At 34.1% G+C, this 14,637-nt stretch overlaps 1 pseudogene; it reads left to right on the top strand.

The window, feature by feature from the left end:
- LOC105289671 overlaps nt 1-3,165 on the top strand; it is an 8,545-nt pseudogene extending 5,380 nt beyond the window's left edge.
- The last annotated feature ends 11,472 nt before the right edge of the window (nt 3,166-14,637 follow it).

The following is a 14,637-nucleotide window of genomic DNA, read 5'->3' as shown; positions in this document are numbered from 1 at the left end:
TTAGACCTGAGACCTAATGCACAATCCCATTTGTAACCTAGGCTTCCTGTAGGGCATGGTAAACAACTGGGTAGTATTTGAAACTGAGACTCATTAATTAATTGATTGGGCCATTCACTTAACTAGTACTGAGTACCTACCAAGTTCTTAAGTATAGTTCTAGGTACTGAAGATAAAGCAGTGAATGAAACAAATTCACCACCTTCATGGAGCTTATATTCTAGTGTAGAGAGACAAACAATACAAAAATAAATTATTATATAATTTCAAGTGGTGATAAATAACATGAAGAAAAAGTAAAGCAGGGTAAGGGAGTAGAGACTGGCTGGGGATTAATCCAGTTTAGGTGGAAAGAATGTATAGTATTAGAATCTGTGATAAGTAATATCTCTTAAAAGATCCTTGGCAATTACAATATGAATAATAGACAAAAATTATTTATTAAATGAATGAATGAATGAATGAATGAATGAAACACTATTTCATCTAGTCTCCAAGAATCATTGTTCTAAAAGTCTTATCATGGATTTTTATTAAGAGGTAGGAGATTTCAATCTCAGGAGAAGGAAGTATGTGTGATGGTGGTGGGTGCTGTGCTGTCTAAAGTGAAATGTTTAAGTAGGAAGCCTTTTCAAGTACAGGAAGTCACTGACATCAAAAGTGTTAAGATTCTATATCCATATATTGGGGCAATAAGTGAACTAAATAATAGTGACATTTCATGTACTTTGAGCACTTGAGTTCCATGACATCTGACATCAGTGTAAACAATCATAAAAAAGAGAAAAATATAGATAAATAGAACATCCTTCAAATACATAAATCAAGGCATTTTCTTTTATATTGGGTAGCAATAAATTAGATAAAGATTGAGTAGGTCCTTTATTGATAAAAAATGTACTTTAGAATAAAAAAAATAAATAAATCATATCCTGTCACTTTAGTATATAAACTAGGAGTATACAAAGAGCCCAAAGACTATTTTAACTTCTTACCACATACTCTCTACAAACATAATAGGCCACTACATCAAAAACATTTGATGGATTGAAAATTTTGTCTTTCAACAAGAGTCCCCATTACTATGTGAAATGTTCTCAAAGGAATTCCATGGCCTGAGTGCCTCCTCAGAAACGTAAATATTGAATTGAAAATGCCTCATAACTTAGTATTTTACCCTTCCTAGGTGAGAGTTTTATTTATGTTAGAATTAAAGCCTCAAAGGAAAGGCAGGGAACTTCTTGATGAGGACCAAGGCATCTGGCAGGTAAGGGAGATATTTTGAGGAAATTCTTAACCTTTTACCAGCCAGCCAGTCATTTCACTTAAGAGTAGTGCTATGTACTCTGATTACATAAATAGGCAGGAAAATTTAGCTTTTTGCTACCTTTATTCAAAGTTAATTTAAAAAAAAATTTCTACATTTATCTATTATGTACTCATTGCACACAACTAAAGCTTTATACCTCACTTACTGAAGTAATAAGCAACACACACACGCACATACACACACACACAGAGAGAGAGAGAGAGAGAGAGAGAGATTGACAGAGAGTGAGAGAGAGAGAGAGAGAGAGAGAGAGAGAGTGACAGAGAGTGAGAGAGAGAGAAAGAAAGAAAGAGAATAAAAACATCACAAAGAAAGAGAATAAAAACATCACAAATAAAAACATTCTTGTTCAGGACTCACTTTCTCTTTTACATTTAATGTGTGTTAAATTGTTGGCATTTCACATTTTCTCCTCTTTTGTAATGCTTTACTCCGGTAGTAACCGAGAGTACTACAGCTTACAAAAAGGAACTTTTATCCATAAAAGAGCTTTTCTATTGAATGAATCAGAAGATAAAACCAAGGCACTTTTTAAATATATCTCTATCATTTTTTTTCTCAGCTTGTTGCTCTAGACGTTGAGTTTAAACTAGTTCAGAATCAATCAACTCAACTCAGAAATAGAATGAAAGACTTTGCAGAAGAAAGTGAGAACAGAAGAAAATATATATTTTTACATCTCCTATCGTCCCTTGTATCTCAGATGGAATTTATCACTGTCTCACACAGAATCAGGGCACGTGGTGAAGCACTTGGAGAACAGATGCTCAGGTCAAGCAGCCAATACTGTCACATAAATTGTGAGGTGTATTCAGAGTCATTAAACAAGATGGTAAACGAGGCAAAAAATATGTGACTATTCCATAAAAATAAAATCTAACCTTCATAAGTTATTATCTAGAATATAGTGATAGTAGAAAGCAAATTTGGGTTGACCTTAGAAAAGAAGTCGATTTACAATTTTGCAACTCACAGGAACACTATAAAGTAAGAATGGACACTCCTTGAGGTAGAAAGAGAGAAAGTTTTATACTTTCTATCAAGTTACATTCATGTAGATGGCTTGGTGAACGTTTTAGAAATTAATAACTTGATTAATTTTTGAAAATGTATTTTATCAAGAATTATCAGACTATAGATTTTTAAGATTAATATTTCTTATATTTAGTATTATTTCTAATGGAGACTTAGTGATAACCTAAAGACAAGTTGGGTATTCTCCTAATTTAGAATTTGAATATGAAATAGAGGGATTAAAATGAATTTCCGGGACTGTTCAGGCCATCAAAGAGCTGAACCCTAAACCCAGATTCTTTGTACCCTGAGACCATCGCCGAGTTCCAGCAGACTTGGGGAGATGACTATTTCAGCTTCTGAGTCAGGGGAGTTCTGTACCTCGTTCTCGACTCCCAGTTCCTGCACAATGTTTCCATGTGCCCTGACTTGAACAGTAGGCTCAGGACCGACGGATGAACCAGCAGTTGAACATCGCGAGGGGCAGAAGTGCCAGCACGCAGCTTCTTTCAGCATATCCCTCTGTTCCTCCAAAGCATCAATGAGAACGATGGCTACTTCAACCTCACCAAGACCATTCAGCGGTAGATCGTAGACAAGCTAGCCAAAGCAGGTACCAAAGTTATATTCTCAGGCCACTCCACTGGGAATGCTGGGGCACCTGCCAGAATCTTGACATGGTGGTGTTGTCTGCCATTGAATGCCATGGTGTCTACCGATGGGCTCCGAGTCGTGGTGGTCACTGCTGAAAAAATAGTTTAGATGAGCTGAGTGAGGAGGAGATCGAAGACAATCTGATGGATTTGCTGAAGAAAAAGTGATTGCTGTTTATGATCCATTCATTTTTCCTTACACTGTTTTTTTCTGTTTGTTTGGTATTTATTTATTTATTTATTTATTTATTTATTTATTTATTTATTTATTTATTTATTTCCCCACAATCACTTATTGAATATAAAGGGATATATATTCAGGTTTTTGAATTTATGTCCTTTTTCATAAATCGGAGAGCTGAGTCTTATCCTAAATTATATTCAAAATAGAACCGCCCTCCCTTTAAAAAAGGGAAGAGGATGGGGATTGGAGCCTGGGAATAAAAACAAATAAATGATATTAGAATAATATAATAAAATAAAAGGATACATGATATTAGAATAATATAATAAAATAAAACTCAAGAAACCAAACGTAACTGTTTACTGTGTACATGGGTAAAAGCCCTAGGAGTAAAGGCCCAACAATACTCTTGTGCATGTTGTGTTAAGATCATCAGTTAACCTTTAGGCTATCATGCCTTTAGTACTCACAACGATCAGAGGAGAGCCTTTCTTGGAGGAAAGGGAAACTGTTGGGTGACATGTATGGCCATCAACTCAGGTAGAGCAGAACTCATTTTCTTCCAGTTTCTCTTTCATGATGGATCATCCTTAATTTTTTTCTTTTCTCTTTTGTAAAGCTCATTTTTATGGGTGCTCTGAAAATATTGATTATTGATTTTACAGTTATCATGAAGTTGATAAATGCTCAAAGTTTCTTCCCAAAGACAATCTTTTCAAATAAAATTGTAAAAAGATGAAAAGCTCCTAAAGGAAAGTAGTAATGTCCATGAATGTGTATTTCTCTTATATTTATACTACAGGGGTATGTCTTGTCATTGGTGCTTCTTAACTCACTCATTAATTCATCTATTCATAAACGTGAATTGAGTGTCCACTATGGGTCAGACACTGTGAATAATACCTCATTTAGTTATCAAGGAGTTTTTATTCTCCGGGACACTAGTCAAGGACCAATGATGAAACTGTCATAAATGTTATTCTACGCGTTTGCATAAAATATTACAGGGGAGCAGAGAAGGAAGAAGTATGTCTTTAAAGAAAAAGTAACATCTAACTTGAATCTTAAATTCAGATGAATTAGCTTGGGAGAGGAGGGTATTTCAAGCCAATCAAACTTCGGACCTGAGTGAGTCATGGTACTGTCACTACTGGCAACCCCATCTTAGTGTTCTGTCTGATAGGCCCTTGGTATATAATAGATGAAGGAATTTACATGAGTGGAATGGTAAGATTATAAAGATATCTCTAAAGTTTTTGAGTCATATAAAATTGTTTTTATAAGGCTGATGTGGTAGCTTCTCAGAGGGAATAAAAATTATTTCTGTCTTTAGCATGACAAAGATTCTCTCACTGACCAAACTCAACTCAGTCTTCTTTGAGCTCTTTTTCAACCAGACCTGACTTTCAGATTTCCATGATTATCTCAGCATTGTCCAATTTTAGTGAGAACCCTGCTTATTTCGCTTAACCAGAATCTCCTATCCTCCATATCTGATCACTCTACATATCTAATAGGGTTCTTCATTCTCTATCACCCTCCAGGTGATGTCTCATCATCCTGGCTTACCTTCAGCAAGAGTCCTGTTAGGTTGGTTTAACCAGAATTCCCCTTTCTTCTGATATTTTCTCTTAGTAATTTTTCACGCAATGGCCCCCATCTTGCTCCTTGGCTGTATAGTTACATTTGCCCAGGCTATATTTGAAGTTGAGTCCCATCTTTCTCCCTCACTGAGAGACTCCATTGTAGTAATCTCTACACTGATCTCCACATCCCATCTCTCCTTGAATAAAGTCTTCCTTACTCTGCTCTAGCAAGTGTCATTGAATATTTTTTTCTTAACAAGCATTACCATACTTCTTATTATTGTGGTTGTTCTTTCCTCTTTCATTTCTCTTTGGAATAACAACAATGTGGTTCTTTTATATCAAGGAGTCAGACAATTCCAGAGCTAAAGAGTAGGGAGAAATGAGATAAAAGTGATTCTAAAACCATAAGTACTTAAAAAAAAATTACCAATGATTTATACTGTGTATTTTAGAGACTTCTATAGTAATGTACAGTAGTTCTGTAATTAATTCATACAAGCTCAACAGAAGGTAGTAAAAGCAAATGTTCAATACACACTATTGTTTGTATGAAATAAATCCCTCAGATCAAAATTAAATATCTTTACTTAAGAGGCCAGTTGAATTTCTTATCACATTATCTGGTAAAATTTACAGGGATAGGCAGATGTTAATAGTGAATAATACTAATACCTACTGAACATTGAAGAAGTCATTTCTTAAGGGGAGATCAGACATCAGTTTGAGTATGTTAAATTCTTTACAGAACGTTTTTTAAAAGACATTTCTTCTTTTTGTAAGAAGGAAAAGTAAAATGTATGTATGTTTCCTCTATGTTTTGGTTTAAAATCTTGAGGCATTTTTTTTTTCCTGTTTGAATGAACTGGTTATGTTTTAATTCCACACTTGCCAATGAATAGTCGATCCAATAATGACTACCTTTCCCAGTCCTAACCCTAACCTTTTTTTTTTTTTTTTCTGATTGATTCTTAAGTGGAAATATATAGTAAGAAATCAGAAAGAATTTATTTTCAAACAGTCTTAGGAGATGTGGACTAATAGTTTGCTCTGTTCTAAACGGACAGACATGTATTCTTTCATTATTTAATAAAATGTTTGGTATTGCTGAAGGATCAATCTGATTGGGCTAGATGGGTGGTCAGGAGATGATTTTTAATAAACTCATTTCTACCTGCCTTAATCCAAGAAGCTTTTAGGAATCAGTATATGGTGTGTATGAGATTTTGGATATTCAGCTTTATATACATATTTTATCTAATTTCCATAATAACTGTATGAGGTAGGTACATTTATTACTCCATTTTCCATGATGTAGAATTTGAGGCTTATAATTAAGTAAATTATGAAGAACACAAAGTAAGTGTTAGAACAGGGATTTAAATCCAGTTCTTATTTTTTAAAATAGCAAATCCCGTGATTTTAAGTATTATGTTATATTAAAGTAGTCATATTTTAATTTTTTACATCCTGGCAATATTATTTATGTGCAGGGAAAAATATGGTTAAAGATAGGGCTGGATGAGTTTTTATTCATACATGTAACACTCTGCAAGTCTAAACTACTTCCATAGATGATGAACTCAATGCTGGCATTTTCTCTAACGTGGTTTGATTCTTACACATCTACATTTCTCAACTGTGTTTCGGCAGAAACTGTTTTATTTGAAGCTGAAAGAAATCAAATACCTTGCCTGTGACTTTCAGGAAAGGATGTGTGCACGCAGTGTAAAAGCCTTCTAAATTAAATTTGCAAAATAAACTCATCATTTCTAGTTGTCTCCGTTATGCATAAAGCACAAGGAGTGCTTATGCCATTGCTCTCTCAGGATTTTTTACATTCTGTGACAGGCTGAAGAACTGCTGTAGAAAAAGGTCTGGGACAGCAGAGGGCTGGGCATACAAGTCACCTCTTGTCTCGCCTAGTTAATATCAGCAGAGTTTAAGAAGGTCCGACACCTGTATGTGATTCAGGGAATTAGGATCAAAGATATTCTTCCATGATCTGACTTTGGTTTGCACTCCCAAGTGTACCTTACTCTTGCAAATCTATTTTTCATTTTCACCATCTGAGAAAAGAAGTTTTCTGCTTTAACTAGAGGCAATAAAACATGGAAGTAGAATAGATTAAGTCATAAATTAGCTATTCAAAGATTTGTTAAGTGTAAGTTAGATAGGATACTACTTAGGGCACGGTGTTTTTCGAAGTGGTCAGTGATTGTGTTTATAGTTGTCTCCACAGTTTATGTTATGAAAAATAAACATATTCATTAAGAGTTACCCTCGTAAGCCTTGCAAATTCACCTTGTCCAACACAGGGATGACAATTCTATCTTTAACACACAGAACTTAAGAGAAATTACTGCTCTTTGTTATGGGTATGTATGGATGCCTGCCAAATGGTTCTAACTCACTGAATGACATCTGAGAAAGACTAGGAAGAGCCAAAATGCACTGGAGATACAAGAAAGAAATCAAATGACTGAAGCAGGATTCTAGGAGAGGAAAGCCATTAGCGGAAATATTATTAAGCATTTAGAGAGCAATTTGATTATAAAATGTTTTATAAATAAATAAATATAAATATATTTGATTCTTATAGGCTTTCAGCAGCAATGTCAATTCTATGATATTTTTCTCTCAGACATTTAAGTTGAACATTATTCGTTTACTATATTAGAGAATTTTGTTGACATCAACCTGCCTTTAAGACAGTATCAAAATACTCTGAAAGGTCACACTAAAAAAAAAAAAAAAATTAGAAATGACCTCTCTGCTTTAGAAACCGAAACCAACATTTTTTTTTTAGGTTTTCCCCTTCCTTCACTGAAAGTTTTTATGGTAGTAGTCTTTGCATTTCAGAAATCAAAAAAATGAAGCTAATGTATTTCTAATTTTATAAATATAATTAATAATTTAATAAAATGAATAAGTCAGTCATAGATTGAGAGAGGATTTAACTTTAATGAGTTCCATTTGTGGACTTGCCTTTCAGTTGTTAGTATAAATTTCTATACCTAGTTGCATTCATGTGTTTTGTATGATATAGACAGTTAAAAACATTTCTTATTTTATATTTTAAACCCTACATTATTTAAGCACTATGGAATATATAAAATTTTGGACAATAAATTTCTTTAAATGAGTTGGAAATAACCTATAAATTTTCAGAAACACTATGTGTGCATTTTGAATATCTTCAACAAAATTCCCTTGGGCTTACTCTATATTTCGTGAACACTTCTGTAGTTCAACTTGCATGTGCAATTTTAAATTGTCTATATCAAGGGCTAAATTATAGCCCATGGGCTAAATCCTGTCTACCGGCAGTTTCTGTAAATAAAATTTCAGTAGAACAGAGCTACCCCCATTCATTTATGTGTTATTTGTGTTTATTAATTTCGTGCTACAACAGCAGAGCCAATTATTTGTGACAGAGACTTTATGGCCTTCAAGCCTAGAATATTTATTATCTCGACTTCTTAAAAAAATGTTTGCTGACCCCTATTGTGTATGCTGCAAACAGGGAACACAGTCTTCATTTGTTATAATAAAAAAAAAATAAGGGTTTACATACATACATATATATGAAGTCATGCAACTAACATTTATTCAACTTATATAGGTGCCAGGCTAAGTGTTTAAAATATCTGCATATATAGAGATTAAAATTCAAGATTAAAAAAAATCCTATTAAAAGTTTCTCATCTCCAAACTTTTTATTGGTGTGTTTTCAGCAACCTAGACGTTGCCAACAATTCAACATAGGAAGTAGAGAAGTATTAACTCACTGGAGATGGATTCAATTCCATTTCATTCCATTTCAATTACACATAGGAATCTGGCCATTGCATTTGCACATAAGCCAACCTAAGGTATTTAAAGTGAGACAAATGTATTACTCTTCTCAGAATTCATTATCAACCAAGTTATAGCAATCAACGAGGATTAAGGATGGAAAATTCTTTTACTATATGCAATGTTAAGCAATGTACCAAATCAAGGGAAAAGAGAGCAATATTATAATTTCATGGTTCTAAAATTATGTAGCTCCCAAATAATTTTTAAAAGATTCTCATGAACATAATGCTATGTGTTTCACAAGTAGCACAATAGGAGTGTTCTTGAACTGTTAAAAATAATTTAGAGGGTTAAGAGTTCAAAAAGCCAAGAATTAACTATTGCAGTAGCATGATTATAATCCAAGCTTTTCAATGTATTTATCCTGATATGGTAAAAACACAAAGATTAGGCAATTACCTGTACTTTAGTTTAGTTTTAGTTTTTGGTTTAATAATTCTTTTTAACCAGAAAACTGCACCACTTACAAGAACCATTTTTAAATAAACAACTTTCAAGAACAGTACCATAATTCATTAAAGGGTTGTTACTGTAACAAATGTGCTCATTTTCCCAACTTGCTCATTCGACCATTTTGAATGCTCTATAGATTAATTCATAGCCAAGGGAAAGGTTTTCTAGAATTTAAAACTATTTATTAAGCACTATGGCAAACACAAAATGTTATAAATAAATTTATCTTAAGTTTAATTCAATGGGCATAACATACTAAATTTTAAAAATGGTAAAATTGTTAAATGAACTATGTAAAGTATGACATAGATTATACTACAGTTACATTTATTTTAACAATCTCCTGTAAAATTTTGTTAACCTTTCACTTGATTTAGCCACACTTGTTATTACGTAGAAAATAATGAACCTAGATTACTATAATATAAGAGTATATATTTATTTTATGTTTTACCGGGATTCGTCTTCTGGCTCAATTTTCTCTCAGGATTAGTATCTAGATATTAGAAAGAATAGCCTTATGCAGTCAATTAGAATTGAGGTGTGAGTAAATTAGGAAGCGTTCACTTCTCCCTACATAGTGTCAACTATGAATATACGATGGGAAAAGTATGTTCAAGCTAGTGTAATAATAACAAAATCTTCTTCCATACAAATTAAAAATGAAACAAACAAACAAAAAATCCACTGTTATTTCAAAGGGTATTTGCTCTGGTTATTACCTCTTGAAATGATTTTGTCCTTTTCTTCTTCTCTCCCCTTCTCTCTCTCTCTCTCTCTCTCTTCCTCTCTTCCTCTCTCTCTATCTTTTGTACAGCTCTTATGATCTTCTATTACTCTATATAATTCACAAATTTGTTATGTTTAATGTTCATCATCTGCCTCTCATGCTACATTATAATGCCTCTGAGGGCAGGAATTTTGTTTGTTCTTTTTTGCTTTATCTTACCTGTCTGGAACATACTCAGCATACAGGAGAAATTCAGTACATATTTGTGAAAGAAAGGCAGGAAGGCAGAAAGGAAGAAAGGAAAGAATGGCAACTACTTCAAAGAATTATTAAGGTGAGTCAATAAAAATTATAAGATATAGCAACACAAAAAGACATATCAATAAAATTAGTAAAATTCTTGAGGCAATTCTTTGCTTTCTTTCTTCCATAAGGGCTACTTTTTACCTAAACAATGACCTGACTGAGAGCAGATGGGAGCTGAAATCCAGTCCATGACCCACTCACCAAATTTTGATGTGACTTGTCTCCACCTAGAGGGAGAGCCTTTTCCTAATGAACAGAGGCCCAGTGTGTGTCTGCTATAGCCTTTGCATCTACTCAACATAATTTTCCTTGTCATGATGTTTAGTCAATACAATAAAGGTTTTCTTTATTCATCTTGATGATTTGGCCTAAATTTTAGTGTATTTTTTTTTTCTGTTAAGGCAAGTTGATTTTTTTTTTTTTTTTTTAACTTAAGTCTTATTTCTGTCTTCAGGAAAGACACATTCTGCTGTTACCCTCATCGTAAAATTCTGGCAGATTAAATGCCTCAATAAATGAGGATTCCCCTTGCATATAGGGCATGAGGACTTTTGTTTGAAATAAAGATCAAACTTGCTGTAGATTGAACAATTGGTCCCAAGTTTTCACCTCTCCACCCCCTAGAACTCACATGTTCACCATGGCTTATCATGGGCTGGAGTAATTTCCTGTCACTTGACTAACGGCTTTCGCCAAAGACACTTTGATGGGAGTGATACTGAGTTTTAAAAGGTCTCATGGTTTTCCACTCGTTCCTTTGCAACTCTGTCATTGCCTTAAATAAAACATGCTTCAGGAGGACTGCTGGTAAAGGGAAGGTGGAAGACATGTGAAAAAGAGCCATTCCAGCTGACCCACAGAACTGCTGTCTGAAGCAGATGAACTCCAGCAGCTGCACGGCGAAGAAGAACTACCAGCTCAACCTACCCTCAATTAACTAAAACAGTCAACCTACAGATTCATAAATCAATTTTGTTTCAAGTGTCTGAATTTCTTGTGGGTTTGTTATGCAGTATTTTTGGACAATGACTAGCTAAAAGAAGAGTTAACTCTATTTCTTATGTGAATACCCCAAACCAACAATTATGCACAATTCACAAGATATACTGTGTGTGACACTTAACACCAATGCAAGAAATTTTAATGTGCTTTACAATACTTTACTTAATTTTTTCTACGTGTGTCTGCACTATATTTCTTAACATGATTTGTGTGTATACATTTATGTTCTAACTCGTGACATGTTAAGCAATACATTGTAACTACTTTTTAATGAACATGAAGATGCACAAATTGGAAAAAGGGACACCCATTGCATATCTTCTTTCTGTTTTTGAAAATAATACTCATCTTTTCATTAGGCCTCTTTACAACCGCTGTAACAATTGTAGCTGTTTTGCGCTTAATCCCCTATGGGAATTAATAGTCATCTTAATGTATTGCCATAAAAATAGAGATTCCTAGGGATCCCTAGGATGCTTTCATAGAATTGTTAATTATTCAAAGGTCAGTTATCCTGTTCTAGATTATTCACATTGTTTTTATTTTCTCTCCTCTCCCACATTTGAATTCTTCTTAGTCCATTAATGACCCATTTTGCTGCTCATCACTATCTTTGGTAAAAAAGTATGAAAAAAGAGATAATTGAGGCTAGGGAATGATGAAACTTTTGAATTAGCTAAACTGTGAATACTATGTCTTACTCTCTATCTTATTAAGAAAAATAGCTGAGTTTATTGCATTTTATAAGTAAACAGAATGAGAAAGGCTTTGATTATTATAGTATCTTTCAGATGCATAAATATATAAGGAAGGCATCAAAAATGTCCTTTTTTCTTAAGAGTACGAACTGAAATTACAGTACTTTAAGCCTCTTCTAATAAATCCTTTTGATGTACTCTGGCTCTCAGGTTCAAAGTTATAAGTTTGTGGTGACAGTTCTTAACTACTATATTTCAGTTCTGTTGATGCCAGGGGCACTAAAAATTATATTTCTCCTTTGCCACCTATTTTCCTGTTAGTTCTGCCAATGGAGGACACTAAAAGATCTGAAAGGTAGTTGGAGAGAGAAGGCACTTGCTTCTTACAGGTGTCTACTGTTCCTGTTAGCCTCATCTCAGCAGTAGCTTCTAAAGTTTTAAATAGCTGTTGGTTCTAGTTTCTTGCTTTCTTCCATTTTCTCAGAAACGACCTCATGGCATTTCTTTGGAGAAACTAGCAACAGTCTGGTAGCACTCTCTCATCCAGGTTATCAGGGCAAATCCTTTGAACTCTTGAGATACCAGCTGTAGTCAGGGGCTCTCACTCCTAATAGACCTGAGTCAAAGCTTCTCAAGACCTCTTCTCTAGTATTCTGATAACTCCATCCTCTTCTTTTGTTCCTCACATTCTAAGGGTGATCAGTGCTTTCTTCACTTACTATCTCTGTTAGCTCAGTATCTCTTTTTGATTGTTCAGTCCTTCAATAACTCTTTTAAAAATTCCTATATTAAAATTCTCTCTGTTGAACCTCTTTCTCTTTATACTCCAATGATATAGTGTTGTTTAGATGTCAAACACCTTAAAGACTATGCCTTTAGGCTTGCTTTTTTGCCTTCTTTCCTTACATTGTAGCTCACTGTAAAAATGCTTGCTCTCTGTAGAGTCATAGAAGTCATAGAGTCATAGAAGTCTCTGGTCCCATACTCTGATCACTAGGCATCTATTTTACATCTTTTGTACCGAATACATTTTTGGCATATTTTGGCTTAGCCATGTTAAGTAGTTCATTTGCACTATTCTCCTCATCAGATATAGAGATTTAATTGTCATGCTCTCTGCATCCTTTAATTGCCTCTCTCACACATGTTGTCATTATTTGGCTCATTTCTATCTATCCTCAAGGAACAATGTAGCATCCTCATCCTCATCAGCTACTTGATGATATTGGACAGCATCAATGTCAGCCTAACTCTCACTAGAGTTTTCATTATCCACTTCCAAGCTGGTAAAATTTCCTCCCATGAGGTTGATGTGGAACTTTTACATTAGGCCTATTAGCTTTAACTGAAGGGTGGCCATGACCAGTTCTAGTCTAGTTCCCTTGTGCCTCCTCTCCTCATGACATTCCATTGGTCATTATTAATTTATGACACAATACCATGTAAAGTCTGTAATTAGTGCAGAGAAAATGGCCCAGAAGATAAGTCTGAGCTTTCATTTGACATTTCCTATGCTGCTTTAAAAATTTCCAGATATCTTTTCCTGGGCCAAGCCAGCCCCAAGGCTAATCGGCTTTTCTGTTTCGCCATTTTTTCACCTCACATTGTTGGTTCTGTGCAGAGTATTGCCACTGAGCAGAATCTCCTACCCACCATGCTGGAGTTGGGTCTTGGCCACAGTGTTCAGAGATGAAGCTCCCTTCTCCCCAACTCTAGCTACCTGAATGATGATTTATATATCTCAAAAAATTTCTTCCAAAGCATCAGATTCACAATATTATTGATGTCAAATGTTTATGCACTTTTGCTGTTTATCTTTCATGTAAAAAACACTTGATAGAATCTCTGAAGAGAAATATCTGTTATTGCATGCTATTTTTAATGCTTACTCACAAGCTCTTCGGAAGAGCCAGGAAAGCAAATAACCAAAATAGACTGGAATTGAATTGTGTGAAACACTCAGGAAATTTTCAAAGTGTATTTCTAAATATATATATCTATACCTATAGTTTTCTTCTTTCCTTTTCTTTTTCTTTATTTTTTATCAGCTATATGTAATGGCATCTGACTTTCCACCTGCTGTTATGTCTGATTAAATGTTAATTAAATGAAAGACAGCATTGAAAAAAAGGGAGGAGTCTTATTTAATAACAGAAAATGTAAATTCAAAATTTTGAAGTACCGTTGACCTTTGAACAACACATTATGAACTGTGCATGGCCACTTATATGCAGATTTTTTCAATAAATATTATAAATGTCTTTTCTTTATAATTTTCTTCATAACTTTTTTTTCTAGCTTACTTTGTTTGTTGTAAGAATACAGTATATAGTACATATAGCATGCAAAATATATGTAAATTGACTCTTTATGTTATTGGTAAGGCTTCTGGTCCACAGCAGGCTATTAGTAAAGTTTTTGGAAAGGCAAAAGTTACACATGGATTTTTGAGTGTGCATGGTGGTTGGTGCCCCTAACCCCCACATTGTTCAAAGGTCAACTGTATTTATTTTAGTCATTTCACCTACAGTAGATCTCCTTCTTTTCCCTTTCTCCAAGGAAATTTAATGGCTAATGGCTCATAATCAGACATAATTTTATAAAATTCTTTATATTGTTAGGGAAGGCTAGACAAGTAGTGAATAAGAAGAGAAAACAAGAACACACAATATAAATATATATATGCCGTACTGTTAAAGTGTACAGATGAAACTTATTGGATTTCATTAACCAATGTCACCATAAAAAATTAATTAATTAATTTAAAAAATTCTTTCGCAAAAAAGAGAAGGAGGAGGAGAAGGAGGAGGAGGAGGAGGA

Source organism: Pteropus vampyrus, unplaced genomic scaffold (assembly GCF_000151845.1).
Source record: "Pteropus vampyrus isolate Shadow unplaced genomic scaffold, Pvam_2.0 Scaffold26, whole genome shotgun sequence".
Classification (NCBI taxonomy): Eukaryota; Metazoa; Chordata; class Mammalia; order Chiroptera; family Pteropodidae; genus Pteropus; species Pteropus vampyrus.
This window is presented reverse-complemented; position numbering and strand designations above follow the sequence as displayed.